Source organism: Eptesicus fuscus, chromosome 20 (assembly GCF_027574615.1).
Source record: "Eptesicus fuscus isolate TK198812 chromosome 20, DD_ASM_mEF_20220401, whole genome shotgun sequence".
In the NCBI taxonomy this organism is placed as follows: Eukaryota; Metazoa; Chordata; class Mammalia; order Chiroptera; family Vespertilionidae; genus Eptesicus; species Eptesicus fuscus.
In genome coordinates this window covers 15286287-15303149 of record NC_072492.1, presented here as the reverse complement: position 1 = coordinate 15303149, position 16863 = coordinate 15286287, and the positions used below count along the sequence as shown (strand labels likewise).

General features: G+C 44.7%; 1 pseudogene; it reads right to left on the bottom strand.

Moving 5' to 3' along the window:
- Positions 1-13249: 13249 nt before the first annotated feature.
- On the bottom strand, positions 13250-15757 carry LOC103291853 (phosphofurin acidic cluster sorting protein 2-like; annotated as a pseudogene).
- Between the last annotated feature and the right edge of the window lie 1106 nt (positions 15758-16863).

Here is a 16863-nt window from a genome sequence, read left to right as displayed (position 1 = left end):
CACCAAAACAGAAACGGATCACCTTTGAAAGAAATGAATAATCTCTGGGAGAACATACCTTCATCTGAGGTGTTAAATTATTCATATAAGTAATTTCGCTAGAACCTAGTCTCACTAGCAAAGAAGATTCGATATATTAGTTTCCTAGAGCTGCCATAACAAAGGACTACAGACTGGGTGGCTTGAAACAATGGAAATTCATTGTTCACAGTTCTGAAGGTTAGATGTCTGAAATCAAGCATCAGTATTGGAAGACCTGTGCTCCCTTTGAAACCTGTAGGGGAATCCTTTCTACCATCTGACAGGTGATTGGATTTAAAAATGTTTTATGTATATATAAATAAATATTAATCAGACCCCACCAGTGTGGTTCCGTGCTTGAGTGTCAACCTATGAACCAGAAGGTCACGGTTTGATTCCGGGTCTATGAAGGAGGCAGCCTATCAATGATTCTCATCATTGATGTTTCTCTCCCTCTCCCTTCCTCTCTCTGAAATCAATAACAAAATATTTTTATAATTATATATATATATATAATTCAGGCACAAAAAGAAGTAATTATTGTCACTGTGACAACCTGGATGGAATTTGATGGAATCATGCTGAGTGAAATAAGCAAACCAGAGAGAGAGAGACATATTCTGTGTGATATTGAAACCAAATTGCTGTGTTCAGATCCAGGTTCATTGTCTCTCAAAATCTAAGCATGAGTTCATGGACAAAAAGGTAAGTGAAAACAAAAGTGAAGTTTGTTGAGAAATAGACAGACTCCCTCCAGCATGGAAGGGACCCTTGTAGGTTGCTGTGGAAGCACTCTGTCTAGGCCCTAGGGGTATATATACTAGAGGCCCGTTGCATGAAATTCGTGCATGGAGAGGAGGGGTGTCCCTCAGCCCAGCCTGTACCCTCTCCAATCTGGGACATCCCTCTCACAATCCAGGACTGCTGGCTCCCAACGGCTCCCCTGCCTGCCTTCCTGATTTCCCCTAACCGCTTCTGCCTGCCAGCCTGATCACCCCCTAACCACTCCGCTGCCAGCCTAATTTATGCCTAACTGCTCCCCTGCCAGCCTGTTTGCCCCAACTTTCCTCCTCTGCCGACCTGGTCACCCCTAACTGCCCTCCCCTGCAGGGTTGATCGCCTCCAACTTCCCTCCCTTGCAGGCCTGGGTCCCTCTCAACTGCCCTCCCTTGCAGGCCTGGTGCCTCCCAACTGCCCTCTCCTGCTGGCCATCTTGTGGTGGCCATCTTGTGTCCACATGGGGGCAGCCATCTTTGACCACATGGGGGCATCCATATTGTGTGTTGGAGTGATGGTCAATCTGCATATTACTCTTTTATTAGATAGGATAGAGGCCTGGTGCACGGGTGAGGGACGGCTGGTTTGCCCTGAAGGATATCCCGGATCAGGATGGGGTTTCCCTTGGGGCATGGGGCGGCCTGGGTGAGGAGCCTATGATGGTTTGCAGGCTGGCCACACCCCCGGGCGACCCAAGCAGAGGCCCTGGTATCTGGGGTTTATTTATCTTCTACAATTGCAACTTTGTAGCCTGGAGTGGAGGCCTAGGCCGGCAAGGGCAGGTGGAAAGCTTGGCTTCCTCCATTGCCAGGGAAACCCAAGCTTTCCTCCTGCTCTCTGTGGCCATATTGGTTGGGTTTATTTGCATATTTGCTCCTGATTGGCTTGTGGGCATGACTTGTGGGCGTGGCTTGCAGATGTAGCAGAGTGATAGTTAATTTGCATATTACTCTTTGATTAGATAGGATTAACCCTTTGCACTCACTTGCTTTTTTCTCGATTCCTTTATTCTACTCGGGATTTAATTTTTTAAATACCCCAGATTTTACAAAGCGCGGCAGTAGAATAAAAAACTGGAGCTTCTTTTCATACAAACTTATTTATTTGGATTTTTTTATATTTCAAATTATTGATACATTCAAAGAGTATAAAAAGAGCTGCTACCGATGCTAACTGTGTCGAGTCACACTCGACATCCAAGTGCAAAAGGTTAAGCAAGGCCACTCCAATAAATGCAATAAAAAATCTATAAAATGTCTCTTAAAAAAGAGAAGTTTGCCTTCTTATGAATGTATTTGATAAAGTTGAAAGATTTAAAAGGAACATTTGATTTTCTTTTCTATTTAATTTGGGAGCTAATAAAATCCCCTCCAAGTAACAAATATAAGGTGATCCATGGATTGGAAGATGTCCTTTGTGGCACAGATGTGTAAAATGGTGGATCCAAGTTTCTGTGTCCACCTCCAGCCCCTCTCCTCTCCCTCCATTCATGTATAAATGTTTATCTTTGCAAAGTATCTTTTGACCTTAGATGTGTTATATTGGAGACATCTATCTATCATTGTGTGGGATCCCTTGTCACGTCCCGCGTGTTTCAGAGATCCCGTTCAGGTCCGGTTTCTGGAGAAGGCCGCAATCAAAATGAAGAGAAGCTAGAAAAGAATCAATTTGGGAAAATGGGGGGCCAGGCGTGAGTCCACCTCTTGTGGGAGGACTGCTACTGCTCTGGCCTTTGCCATCCCTTTTATTGGGGTTCTGAGATACACCCATATCCTTTAGGCAGGAAATTACAACAAAAGACAATCAGCAAAAATTTACATATGATTAACAGGTGAGAGTTTCTTTAACTACCAATGTCTCAACTAAACAATGAGTGACTAGCTCTGACCATACAGAGCGATTAAGGTTGACCAAAGCATTCCGTATTCCCTTTTCATATTTAAGTTCCAATGTCTCAACTAAACTATGAGTGAATGGCTCTGACCATTCAGAGCTATTAAGGTTGACCAGCCTTCCGGATTCCCTTTTCACATTTAACTACAAAGTGTCAATGTTCAGTTTCCGGCATATCATGTTGAGCCATCTTGGTGATATGAATGTTTGGGCAGCAAGTGATCTGCTCAAAGACTGTGGAAATTCACTACAACCTGGGAGACCTGATGACAGGGACTGTCAGGAGATCAAAGCAGAACCAGTCCGGCTGTCTTTGCACATCTCTCCTTAGAGGTGTGTGTCTGTCAGAGGTTTGTATCCCCTCCCCCCACAGTGTGTCTCCCAAGATAGAAGCCCTGCATGCCTCTTTTGTTTTATATGCACCCTCGGGTTGTTTAAGTTCAGGGTGAAAAAGTTAACTTCAAATTCTGAAAGCATTGTTTGGTCTGAGCCCTTGGGTTTGAGGAGGCTGCCAGCTCTAGAATGGATGCCTCTGGTCTTAAGATACTCTGAGAGTGTGTGTGTGTGTGGGGGGGGGGGCATTTAAATGAGTCCTTTGCAGGTCTGTTCCTGGGGTGGAGAGTCGGAGCAGCAGAGGCTCGCAGAGGGAGTGTATGTGGGCAAGCCAAGGGACAGCTAAACTCCAGGAGAAGGCGGGGGAGTGCTGGGCAGTGTTCCTCTGACCGCGCAGCACCCACAGGGGCTGGGTCCCCTCCCGGAGCTGCAGGCTCGTTGGGCGCCTCGCCATCTTGCAAGGAAAGGAGGATTTTAGTGGAAACCTGACTTTCCGCGACAACTGCAAACACTGAATTGCTGGGAGCACCAGACCACCGGTCCCCTATCAGCGCAAACATTCGGATTCAAAGAAACTCTTCACTGCACCAAGGAAAGGACTGGCTTCCAACACTGAGGAGCCCTGGAATGAAGCTGAACTGAAATACCGCCCAGACTGGGAAAAAGGCGTACCAAACAGAATAATAGAGTAAGTGAATGACAGGGGCTACTGCACATTTTAGTCTTCCTATTTTTTAATTTTCAATTCTTTTTTAAATTTTTTATTCTCATATTTTTTATTTTCATTTTTTGCATCTTTTACTTAAGAAACTAATTTTTTTTCTTTTTCCTCACTCGATTTTCACCTTTTTAATTATTACATTTTTATTTTCAATCAGCACTATTATTACTATTATTTTACTTTTTTTTTTTTTAATGTCATTTGATTTTCTCTTTCTTTTATTTTTGGATTAGTGTCCTACATTCGATTTGCATCTTTCCCTTACAATTGCTTTACCCTATCTCAAAGCTAACATTATGCCATCACTCTCCTCCTAACCTTTCCCCCTTGGTCCCCAGTTTATCTTAACCTTTTCTGGCTTTAGATTTTCCCTACTTTTTCAGTTTACTCCCTGCTAAAACTTCACCCTACTTATATATCTAATTCCCAACCCCCTGTTCCAAATCCATACAAACCTCTCTCTACGCTACCTTAAAAAAATTATTTTTCTCTCGGGCCTTTTGTTGTTGTTTGCTTGAATGTTGATTAGATTGAATTTTTATGCTTTTTTATGAGATTGTTTTGATTATTCTTTTTGTTGGTTTGGTTGGTTCTTTTGTTTGCTTTGTTTTTGTTTGTTTTTTACTTTTGCTTTCCCTTGCCTCACTTGATATTAGCTGCTGTTGCAGTTTGTATTAATCTCCAGGCTCGTGTTGCTGGAATTTGCTGGGAATAGTGGTTGTTCTAGTGGAGTTTACTCCCCATATATATAGTTTGTTCCCCTTTTCTCTCTTAGTATCATTCTTGTCTCTCTTACTTTTTTTTTTCTTTTCTGTTATTTCTTTTTCTTTTCTTTCTTTCTGCTCTTTTCCCAAGTTCAGATTCACACTCTTTGTTTTTTGTTTTTGTTTTCGTTGTTGTTCTTTCTTTTTACTCTCCCTCTTCCACTCCTATTCCCTAATTTGTCTTTCTCTGGTGGTTACCTTTATTGGAGGTTATTAATATCGTGAATACAATTCTGTTCAGTGCCTTGTCTGTTGTGCCTGGTTGTGTTGTATTTTATACCTTTAAATCAACGCCAGAGAGAGAAATCTATATAACCAGACATCCGGAGAAGAGAGACTATGAGGAGACAAAGAAACAGCCCCCACAGGAAAGAGAAGCAGGCATCACCAGAAAAGGAAGTAAACGATTTAGAGGCAAACAACCTATCAGAGAAAGAATTCAGAGAAATGGTCATAAAGTGGCTGAAAAGGATGGAAGACAAATTCGACAATATGAGTAAGAACCAAGAAGAAATGAAGAAGAACCAAGAAGAAATGAAAAATGACATCGCTGCTGTAAAGAACTCAATAGAAAGCATCAAGAGTAGACTAGATGAAGCAGAGGACCGCATAAGTGAGCTAGAAGACAAGATGGAAAAAAATACCCAATTACAACAGCTTCTAGAAACAAAAATTAGAAAGATTGAGGAGAGCGTAAGGGAACTTCGGGACAATACAAAACAAAACAACATCAGGATAATAGGGGTGCCAGAAGGAAAGGAAACTGAGCAAGGAATAGAAAACCTGTTTGAAGAAATAATAACAGAAAACTTCCCTGATATAGGGAAGAAAAAACCCACACAAATCCAAGAAGCTCACAGAGTTCCAAGCAAAATGAACCCCAAAAGACCGACGCCAAGGCACATTATAGTTAAGTTGGCAAACACCAACGACAAAGTAAGAATCTTACAAGCGGCCAGAGAGAGACAGACAGTTACATACAAAGGAACCCCCATCAGACTAGCAACTGATTTCTCAACAGAAACTCATCAGGCCAGAAGGGAATGGAATGAAATATACCAAGTCATGCAAAGGAAGGGTCTAAATCCAAGAATACTGTACCCAGCAAGGCTATCAATCAAAATTGAAGGTGAAATCAGGAGCTTCAGAGACAAAAAAGGACTAAGGGAGTTTATCACCACCAAACCAGCAATGAAAGAAATGCTAAAGGGTCTGCTGTAAAAAAAAAAAAGAAAGAAATAGGAAGCAAAGAAGGTACACAGGGGTATAGAATAAAAATGGCGTCAAATAAGTACCTATCAATAATAACTTTAAATGTAAATGGATTGAATGCCCCAATCAAAAGACACAGGGTAGCAGACTGGATAAGAAAACAAAACCCAGATATCTGCTGTCTACAGGAAACCCACCTCAAAAAAAAGGATGCATACAGACTGAGAGTAAAGGGATGGAAAAAGGTTTTCCAGGCAAATGGAAATGAAAAAAAAGCTGGGGTTGCAATACTTATATCTGACAAATTAGATCTCAAAGTGAAGGACATAACAAGAGATAATGAAGGCCACTTCATAATACTAAAGGGAGAAATCCAACAAGAAGAAATAACTCTGGTAAACATATATGCACCCAATACAGGAGCACCAAGATACATTAAAAAACTCCTGAAAGATATCAAAGGAGAGATTGACAGTAATACAATCATAGTAGGAGACTTCAATACCCCACTATCACCATTGGACAAATCCTCTAAACAAAAAATCAGCAAAGAAACATCAAACCTAAATGACTCACTAGAACAGATGGAATTAATCGACATCTTCAGAACATTTCACCCCAAAGCCACAGAATATACATTCTTCTCAAGTGCACATGGGTCATTTTCAAAGATAGACCATATGGTAGGACATAGGCAAAGTCTCTCCAAATTCAAGAAGATAGAAATCATATCAAGTATCTTCTCAGATCACAGTGGCATAAAACTGGAAATCAACTACAATAAAAACAACCCAAAGAAATCAAACACTTGGAGACTAAACAGCATGCTATTAAACCATGACTGGGTTACCAAAGACATCAAGGAAGAAATAAAAAACATCATGGCAACAAACGACAATGAAAACACAACAATCCAAAATCTATGGGACACAGCGAAAGCAGTCCTGAGAGGGAAGTTCATAGCTCTACAAGCCTACTGCAAAAAACAAGAAACAATGGTAATAAATTACCTAACCCAACAACTCAAAGAGTTAGAGAGAGAGCAACAAGATAAGCCCAGTGTAAGCAGAAGGAAAGAAATAATAAAGATCAGAGCGGAGATAAACGACATAGAGACCAAAGAAACAATACAAAAGATCAACAAAACCAAGAGCTGGTTCTTTGAAAGGATAAACAAGATTGATGGACCTCTAGCCAGGCTCACCAAGAAGCAAAGAGAGAGGACCCAAATAAACAAAATCAGAAATGAAAGAGGTGAAATAACAACAGATCCCGACGAAATACAAAGGATTGTTACAAAATACTACGAACAACTCTACTCCAACAAACTGGACAACCTAGAGGAAATCGACATATTCCTAGAAAAATACAACCTTCCAAAACTCAATCAGGAAGATTCTAAACAGCTCAACATGCCAGTAACTATGGAAGAAATTGAAGCAGTCATCAAAAAGCTTCCGACAAACAAAAGCCCGGGGCCAGATGGCTTCACAGGAGAGTTTTATCAAACTTTCAAGGAAGAACTAAAACCTATCCTCCTCAGACTATTCCAAAAAATTCAAGAGGAAGGAACACTTCCAGGCTCCTTCTATGAAGCCAGCATCACCCTAATACCAAAACCAGATAAAGACAACTCAATGAAAGAGAATTACAGGCCAATATCCCTCATGAACATTGATGCCAAAATCCTCAACAAAATTCTAGCAAATCGGCTCCAGCAGTACATCAGAAAGATCATACACCATGACCAAGTAGGATTTATCCCAGGAATGCAAGGATGGTACAATATCCGCAAATCAATAAACGTGATACATCACATAAACAAATTGAGAGATAAAAATCACATAGTCATATCAATAGATGCAGAAAAAGCATTTGACAAAATCCAACACCCTTTCTTGATAAAAACTCTCAACAAGGTGGGAATAGAAGGCTCATACCTCAACATAATAAAAGCTATTTATGATAAACCCACAGCAAACATCATACTCAATGGGCAAAAACTAAAACCATTTCCCCTAAGAACAGGAACAAGACAGGGATGCCCACTCTCACCACTTCTGTTTGACATAGTACTGGAAGTATTAGCTATCGCAATTAGGCAAGAAGAAGAAATAAAAGGCATCCAAATTGGAAAAGAAGAAGTGAAGCTGTCCTTATTTGCAGATGACATGATATTGTACATAAAAAACCCAAAAGATTCCATCAAAAAACTAATAGACTTAATAAATGAATTCGGCAATGTAGCGGGATACAAAATTAACGCCAAGAAATCTATGGCTTTTCTATACACCAATAATGAACTTACAGAAAGAGAGACTAAAAAAGCAATCCCATTTACCATCGCACCAAAAAAATTAAGATACCTAGGAATAAACTTAACTAAGGAGGTAAAAGACCTATACGCAGAAAACTACAGGACACTGAAAAAAGAGATAGAGGAAGACGTAAACAGATGGAAGAACATACCATGTTCCTGGATTGGTAGAATCAACATCATTAAAATGTCCATACTACCCAAAGCAATCTACAGATTCAATGCACTCCCCATCAAAATACCAACAGCATATTTCACAGACCTAGAAAGAACTCTCCAAAAATTCATCTGGAATAAAAAAAGACCCAGACTAGCCTCAGCAATCCTCAGAAAGAAGAATAAAGTAGGTGGGATCTCAATACCAGATTTCAAGCTGTATTACAAAGCCACTGTTCTCAAAACAGCCTGGTACTGGCACAAGAACAGACATATTGATCAATGGAACAGAATAGAGAACCCAGATATCGACCCAAACCACTATGCTCAATTAATATTTGACAAAGGAGGCAAGAACATACAATGGAGTCAAGACAGTCTCTTCAATAAATGGTGTTGGGAAAACTGGACAGATACATGCAAAAAAATGAAACTAGATCACCAACTTACACCATACACAAAAATAAACTCAAAATGGATACAGGACTTAAACATAAGACGGGAAACCATAAAAATACTAGAGGAATCCACAGGCAACAAAATATCAGACATATGCCACAAGAACTTCTTCACTGACACTGCCCCTAGGGCAATGGAAGCTAAAGAGAAAATTAACAAATGGGACTACATCAAAATAAAAAGCTTTTTTACAGCAAAAGAAACCATCAACAAAACAACAAGAAAGCCCACTGCATGGGAAAACATATTTGCAAATGCTATCACTGATAAAGGTTTAATCTCCAACATCTACAGGCAGCTTATGCAACTTAATAAGAGGAAGATAAATGATCCAATAAAAAAATGGGCAACAGACCTAAACAGAATATTTTCAAAAGAAGACAGAAGGAAGGCCAAGAGACACATGAAAACATGTACAAAGTCACTTATAATCCGAGAGATGCAAATCAAAACAACAATGAGGTACCATCTCACACCTGTCAGAATGGCTATCATCAACAAATCAACAAACAACAAGTGTTGGCGAGGATGCGGAGAAAAAGGAACCCTCGTGCACTGCTGGTGGGAATGCAGACTGGTGCAGCCACTGTGGAGAACAGTATGGAGTTTCCTCAAAAAACTGAAAATGGAACTCCCATTTGACCCAGTAATCCCACTCCTGGGAATATATCCGAAGAAACTAGAAACACCAATCAGAAAGGATATATGCACCACTATGTTCATAGCAGCGCAATTTACAATAGCTAAGATTTGGAAACAGCCTAGGTGCCCATCAGCAGATGACTGGATCGGAAAACTGTGGTACATCTACACAATGGAATACTATGCTGCCATAAAAAAGAAGGAATTCTCATCATTTGCAGCAACCTGGATGGAATTGGAGAACATTATGCTAAGTGAAATAAGCCAGTCAATGAAAGAACAATACCACATGATCTCACTCATTTAGGGATAGTAAAGAACATTATAAAGTGGTGAACAAAAAGATAGATACAGAGACAGTAAAGCATCAAACAGACTTTCAAATTACAGGGGGAAAGTTTGGGAAAGGTGGGGGAGTTTTGAAATCAAACAAAGGACTTGTATGCATGCATATAAGCATAAACAATGGACGCAAAACTCTGGGGGGGGAGGGCATGTGTGGGTGTGGGGTGGGGGGGTAATAGTAAGATATGTACACATATAATACCTCAATAAAAATATTAAAAAAAAAATAAATAAATGAGTCCTTTGCATACCCTGTGTATACAGAGCAAAGATATGGTTATTCACTGCCTGTCACTGCCCCAAACAAAAACATCCACTGTTGCATGCCCCTGGAGGTGGGCCACTCAGTGATTAAAATGGAACAACTTAGCCATGAACTTGGCAAGTCAAGGAGTCTGTGTTGGTCACTGAGGATGAATGAGGGGAACGAGACTGTGCTATGGCCACCTGTGAAGATGTCAGTTTACCCAAGAGCACAGCCCTGGTACCCTCTCCCAGCAACACCCCACACACTGCAGCACTGAGCTGGAAAGATGGAAACCTCTTGTTCATGGAAATTATTTATTGGTAGAAGGAGTGAGTATATCTTCTTTTAGTCACATTTAAATCCTTATTTAACTAATAAACATTATTCTTTCTGCCCAGCCCATGTGCCTCAGTGGTTTTGTGTTGCCCTATGAATCAAAAAGTTCCCAGTTTGATTCCTGGTTAGGGCACATGCAAGGTTGCTGGCTGGATCCCCATAAGGGGCATGCAGGAGGCAGCCATGGAATGGTTTTCTCTCATCTATGTTTCTATCTCTCCATCCCTCTCCCTTCCTCTGTTTCTAAAATCAATAAAATAATATTTTAAAAAACATTTTTCTAAAACCTTAAAAAATCATATATTTTATTACTTAATATATGATGTCAAAGAGAAACATCTGCCTTTCATATCTTTACACTATGCATAGTAGAACAAAATACAACCCATAGATAAACACTGCCTGTCCAGGAAAAGAAAGATTTTAAAGGTGTCTCAGAGATCCAGACATTTCCCTATGGTTTCCAAGTCTCATGTTGTAATTCTCAAAGTGGTCTATACCTCAAAGTAGTACAACCATTTAATATTGGGGCTTCTTTTTACACATAATATTTGCCTCTTAGGGATTTTACCTCTTCATAAAAATTGTTTTAATTCTCACCAAATCACAATCAGTCTTCTCATCTGATTCATTACATATTCAGACAGGAAAGGCCTCATGTGCTTCTGTGAAAACCCACAAAAGGTTGGGACACTTAGAGATGAGGGACTGCCAGGGGCTGACAGGGAGGGTGAGCAATGACTGGCTACCACCTGGATTGATCTGGATGAAATATTCTGGAGAGGGATTGTGATGTGATGTCATGGTTGCCAAAAATTGTGAATGTACTTAATGATGTTGCAATTGGCACTTTGAAGGATCATAGAATTAAATTTTATGTAATTTAAATTAAATTTGTGAATAGTATTTTATTAAATTTTATTCAAAGTACATTTGATTTTACTTATTAGCATAAGAAAAAACAAATTCAAAGCTATGTAAGATAAACACAAACATTTTGAAAACTGCTATTATTGGGGAGGGGAAGCCCACTCTGCCGTGGCAGCTGACACAGGCTGCCGCCCAGGACCTGGGACCTCAGGCCTCCCAGGAGCTGAGGCAAGTTGCTCACAAGCTGCAGGTGGGTCCACATCTGGAAGTTCAGTGACAGCTGTGCCTGGAGCCTGCTCTGGCTCTGGAGAGGGCAGCAGAGTTGACGTTTCCTCTTTTGGTGTTTCCTGATCTTGCTCTGGAGCTGCTTCTGTAGATCCAGGAAGAGAACATGTTACACCATGACTGCCTTTTGTGTGCCTTCCAAGGAAGGGAACCTCCCATCTCCATCACTGAAGTCCCAGTTCAAGCCCCCACCCCAGGAAGTCCTCCAGACTGCAGGCCATGGGCACTGACCTGAGCGGCTCTGTGCTCCTGCCTAAGCCCAGCCTCTGGGAGCTCTTCTCTGTGTGAGCAACCCCATCCCCTCCCCACTCACCCACACCACCAAAATCCACATGCACAGCTCTCTCTGACTCCCTCCCTTTTTTCTAGGAGAAGCCCTCAAACCTCTGCCCTCTTGCAAATATCTTCCAATGTGTGGGATCCAAGGTTTTGCTAGCATTTCAAAATCACATTCCCCATACTCCCCTCATGGCTCTGATTCAAATCCCACTCACATTTTGTGCAGAGTTCCACAGGTCCACCCTTCTCGTCAAAACATGGGAAGATGCAGCAATACATCAGGAGGTCAGGAGGATGTCACATCAACTGTCCTGTGGACACTATGAGCCTGTACAGCCTAGTGTGACTGAATCGCTCCTGACTAGAAGGCAGCTCTGGAATGCAGGCTTGGGGTCTGCTCTGTGCACTGGATTAGGGTCAGTGCCTAGAGACGTGTCTGTACCTGACAGACTTCTCATATATTTGCTGAATTAATGAGCCCAAATGAGTCCCACCTCAGATAGCTGAGTGAGCCTGGGGCCCCACTGCTCACCCCTGGAATTTCTAATCTAGCTTCACCCATTAGGAGAGGAACCCCTAATGGATATCTAACTTCTTTATAAAAAAAGAAAATAGCTTATGCCAAGACCAGAGGAGAATCGCAAATGATGGTGAGGCTTTGTCAAGAGGAAGAGAAAATGGCGAATTAGCACAGCTACAGCCCCTCCAGTAGACCTTTGCACTGCCCAGGTACCCAGAGAGCACTTTCCAGGTAGAACCCCATGGAGTCCTTACAATAACCCTATGAGGCTGGGCCTCGGGTCTCCCCGTGTTCAGAGGACCAAAGACTCAGAGAGATGCAGTGACTTGAAGACTCACAGCAAGCAGGTGGCTGAGTGACCACTGTGCTGTGGAGGGGCAGAGCTCGCCTGGTACATGGTTGGCCCCACACATGTTGGTTAGTAGCAAAAGTTCTGTATGAACACAGAAGGGTGGGTGGGGACCAAGGTGGGGACGCTGCCCAGGAAGGCTGGCACCGGGTATTTGATCAATTTGTCCAGGTGGTGTGCCTGGGCGGTCTCCATCTTACAGGTCCTTTTTTTGTCTGTGAGGGTCAAGTTTATTTGTAAACCAAGTGAGTGGTGCAGGGGCCACATTGCTATTTGGCAGCTGAGGCCCAGGGCTGGGCTGACTGGACTCCATGCTCTGCTCAGGATGCCCCCATGGGAGGCCAGCCCTTGACCTCTGGCCTCCCTGCTCTGAGTCTGGGCACATAGTGGAGCTGACTCTCTAGGACAGTAGAGTCCTGGCTCCCAGGAAGGGCACATTGAGGAGGTGAGTACAGTTCTCCTTGGGAGTGTGAGGGGTCCTCAAGCCAAAACACACCTTCCATGATTCTCCAGCTCAGCACTGCCTGCCTGACTACACACCCACCAGAGAGTTCTGGGTAATCAGCAGAGCAGTTGGGGGCTCCCTGTGGGGTCCATCACATTAGTTTTCTGATGGTGAGCACATTTGTACTTAAGAAGGTTTCTGTTTGTGTTTCCAGGGTTGGTCTCTATACTCAAATGAAATGTTAACAGAAAAGCAATTGGGCCCTCAAGTGCTTGGCGTCAGCAGGGCCACAGGCAGGGCTGGAAGGTGGAGTCGGAGCGTCTGGAGATGCAGATGGGGAAGTGCTGAATGTGGGAGGACCCTGAGCTGCCAGCTGGAAGAACTTCAGGTCATTCCACACCACACCTTTGATGAGGACCCGCAGCATGTTCTGCTGGTGCTTGGCCCTGCAGACCAGGCGGCTTATGCCCTCCAGACACTGGCTTTTGGATTTTGGACTTCACGAACATGTCCTTGGTTTGCTTTGGCAAAAACAGCACCTTCTTATTCTTCTCCTTGGTGAGCCCTGTCATGGACATGGAGGGTATGGCTGCACAGCTTGCTGACCCGGAGACAGTGGAAGGCACACTTGAATGTGTGTTCAGTGGTAGCCAGGTCTTTCTTCTTCTAGTCTCTCTTCTTGACTGTGGGCTGGGCTGACATCCAATAATCTACCTAAAGCCCCATTAGTTCAGCATCAATGCCCTGCCTGGGGGAGGTCGGTGGGGTGGGCAAGGCCTCCTTGTTGGACACAGAGCTGTATGGTAGGATGGACGAAAGCACACTGAAGCCCAAGGGGACGCATCATCTGTGTCTTCTGACATGGCTGAGGACAGTTCCAATGTTCCAAGTTCCGCCACCCCCACGAAGGGAATGAAGTGGAAGGACTCCTCGTTGGGGCTCTTCTGTTGCAGGTGAGCATGGCTTCCTTGAGGAGCAGCTTGTGGACACAATTGGCCCCCTGAATGTATTAGGTGATTCTCAACAACATGCCCAGCATGTCCTGCATGGCTCTCTGGGCCTCCAGCCTGGGCAACAGGCCCTGCCAGGCCAGGTCGTAGAAGAAGTTGTGGAGAGGTAATCGATGGAGCTCAGGTGCCTGGCCATGGGGTGTTAAACTGGTGGGATGATCAGGAAGCACATGGAGCCCTGCCAGTCGGGCTTCTCATGTGACAGCAACTCCATGAAGACTCACAGCACAGCGCTGAAGTATTGCAGTGCCCCTGCCACCACGATCTTCATTGGCGTTGGGGGATGGGAATTGAGGTGACAGTATCTCTGAATCTACAAGATGATGATGCTGAAGGCCACATGGACCTCAGCCTTGGAGCAGGTGCACACCCCGGGCAGCATGTGTTGCTTCAGGACTCAGACGGGAACTGCCCCTGTCAGTCGGAGGTATTGAGGAGGAGGATGTTCTGGGCAGCTTGCTGTCAGAGATGAGGATGTCGTACACCGTCTCCCTGGGGATCGGCAGCTGGTTCAGTGGGTCAAGGCAGTGCTTGTTGTCCAGGCTGTGGGCTCACTTGTTCCTGGCTGTACCACCTGCCCCTCCTTCAGGGATGTGCTCCAGCCCCAGCAGCCCGCCTTCTCCTCTGGGATCTGGTGGAGGGGATGAGGAGAGACTCAATCTTTGTGAAAAGCCTACTGCGTGGCAGCTTCTCAGTGAACACGTCCAGGGCAGAGGTCTCCTCCTCTTGACAGTCCTAGGGCTGGGCCAGCTGCTCCCTGAGGCAGTGTGTGATTGACCACCGAGTCCGGGACACTGTTCCTTGGTTACTTGGGGCTCTTCTTCTCAGACACGTGGGTTGGACCTGGAGGCTCCTCTGGCGCTGGCACTGTGGATGCTCTAGCTCTCCATCTGAGAGCTGGGCTGGGACAGGTCTTCCAAGTATGGCCTGAGCCAGGGCTTCGGGGTCCTGAGGACACTCTCATGAGCCACTGTCACTGCGATACTTTAGTGAGTCATACAGCAGATCCAAGTCCTCCTCCCCCTCAGGGACATTCTCCGAAGACTCCTGCTGCAGGTCCAGGTCTTCCTCCCACTCTTGGACCCTGCACAGCCAAGAAGCAACTTTCTTGTTGGGAGCTATTTGCCTGGTCAGGAATGGCGATCTTACTACTCCGTCGTGCTGCTTCTTGGCTTCTCCCATGTCCAACTCCTCCTGCTTCTCCTGGTCCTGCCCATGCCCGAGATCATGGCTGGCCTGCTGCTCAGAGATTTTATGAACCCTGGACTTGGCCTGCCGGGTGCTGTCCTTGGGGTCCATGGGCTGGCTGGACAGGGAGGAGATGCTCACCTCGGCCACGAGGGCAGATGCCTCCCTGTTGGTGGTGTAGAGGCTCAAAACCTGCTTATCTTCAGGGGCTCGCTGCATCACCTCAGCCATATCAATGGTGCCCACGGCCAGCGTCTGGTAACCCAGGATGGTCTGGTTTTCAAGACGCAGCTTCTTCTGCAGCATGATCTGCAGCTTGTTGCCTTTCCTCTTGATGGAGTGGGGGTACTGCAGGGAGAAGGTCAGTGCCCGCTCAGTCTTCACTGGTGCCCTGGGGGGCAGGACAATCTCATCAGACCTCAGGACGCACTTTGAGTCCTTAATCCTCACAGCATTCACTAAAGAGGTGAGCTCCTTGGCCAGCTCCTTGAGAATCAGCAGCTTGGTCAACGTGAGGCTGCATAGCCTGGGCACGCAGGTGGGGCTGGAGTAGTCCACCTCCCAGGTTGCAAAGAAGTTCATGGGCATTTGCAAAGAAGTTCATGGGCATTTGAGGAGACAGACCTGGGCTCAGACTCAGCCCCTCATTCTTACCTCTTCTGGATCCTGGATAAGTCATGGTGCCTGACAGGGCCCGTCTCTCTCCTCCTGCACAATGGGTTATGCAGCAAGTGCTTCTTAGGGCTGTTCAGGCTCATGTGGGGAGTAGCTGTAAAGTAGGAGGAGGACTGTCACATGTAGGTAATGCCTCAAACCTTTTCCTTCCTGTTGTCGCCTCCTCTGAGTCTGCTTTTCTTCTAATACTATCCAAGATCATTACATTGAGAAAGAGAAAGAGAGAGAGAGAGAGAGAGAGAGAGAGAGAGAGAGAGAGAGAGGCCCCACATAGGGAGGAACAGGCAGGAGCTGCCCAGTAAGTCAGGATTTCTAATTTCCAGACCAACTCTGTGGGGGAGGTGGGAGCTTTGGCTTGGAAGGTCTGAACATTTCAGAACTCTGGACTTTGAATGTCAGGTACCCCAGGTAGTCCCTGTCTGAATATGGGCATCAGTTTCCCAATTATCCAATGAGGGTGTGATTCAGAACTGCATATACATGAGCTCAGCCTAAGAGGGCCCAGCTCCCTCCACCCTAGGTGGGGTGTGGACAGAGGTGCGGCTCTGTGGTTCCAGGTATGGGCGCTTTTTCAGACAAATTCTGGCCAAATGCCTGGCTAGGCTGCCAAATGCCCACCATCTCTCCCATGCCATCTCCATGTCTGTACACGATTCCACCAGCACAGCCTTTTCCAGAGCCCCTGAGCAAACCTGGTTGCAGGTAGGACCCCCACTTTCAGGACACACAGCTGGGTTTATCTCAGGCTCTACATTCTGACTGTCTGTGACCTTTCAGATCACCGGTTCTCTCCTCAGTGACTCCCCATGGTCTTCACCTTCCTCGTGTGGTGTGAATGGGTGCCCTCCCCTTAAGTGTGGGTGTCAGTAGTGATGCCATAGAAGATGGCAAAGGGATCCAACATGACCTCCATGATTTGGTTATAAAAAGTCAGTGCCTGACCCAGCCAGAGTGGCTCAGTTGGTTGAGTGTTGTCCTGTGCACCAAAATATTGCTGGTATGATTCCATGACAGGGCAC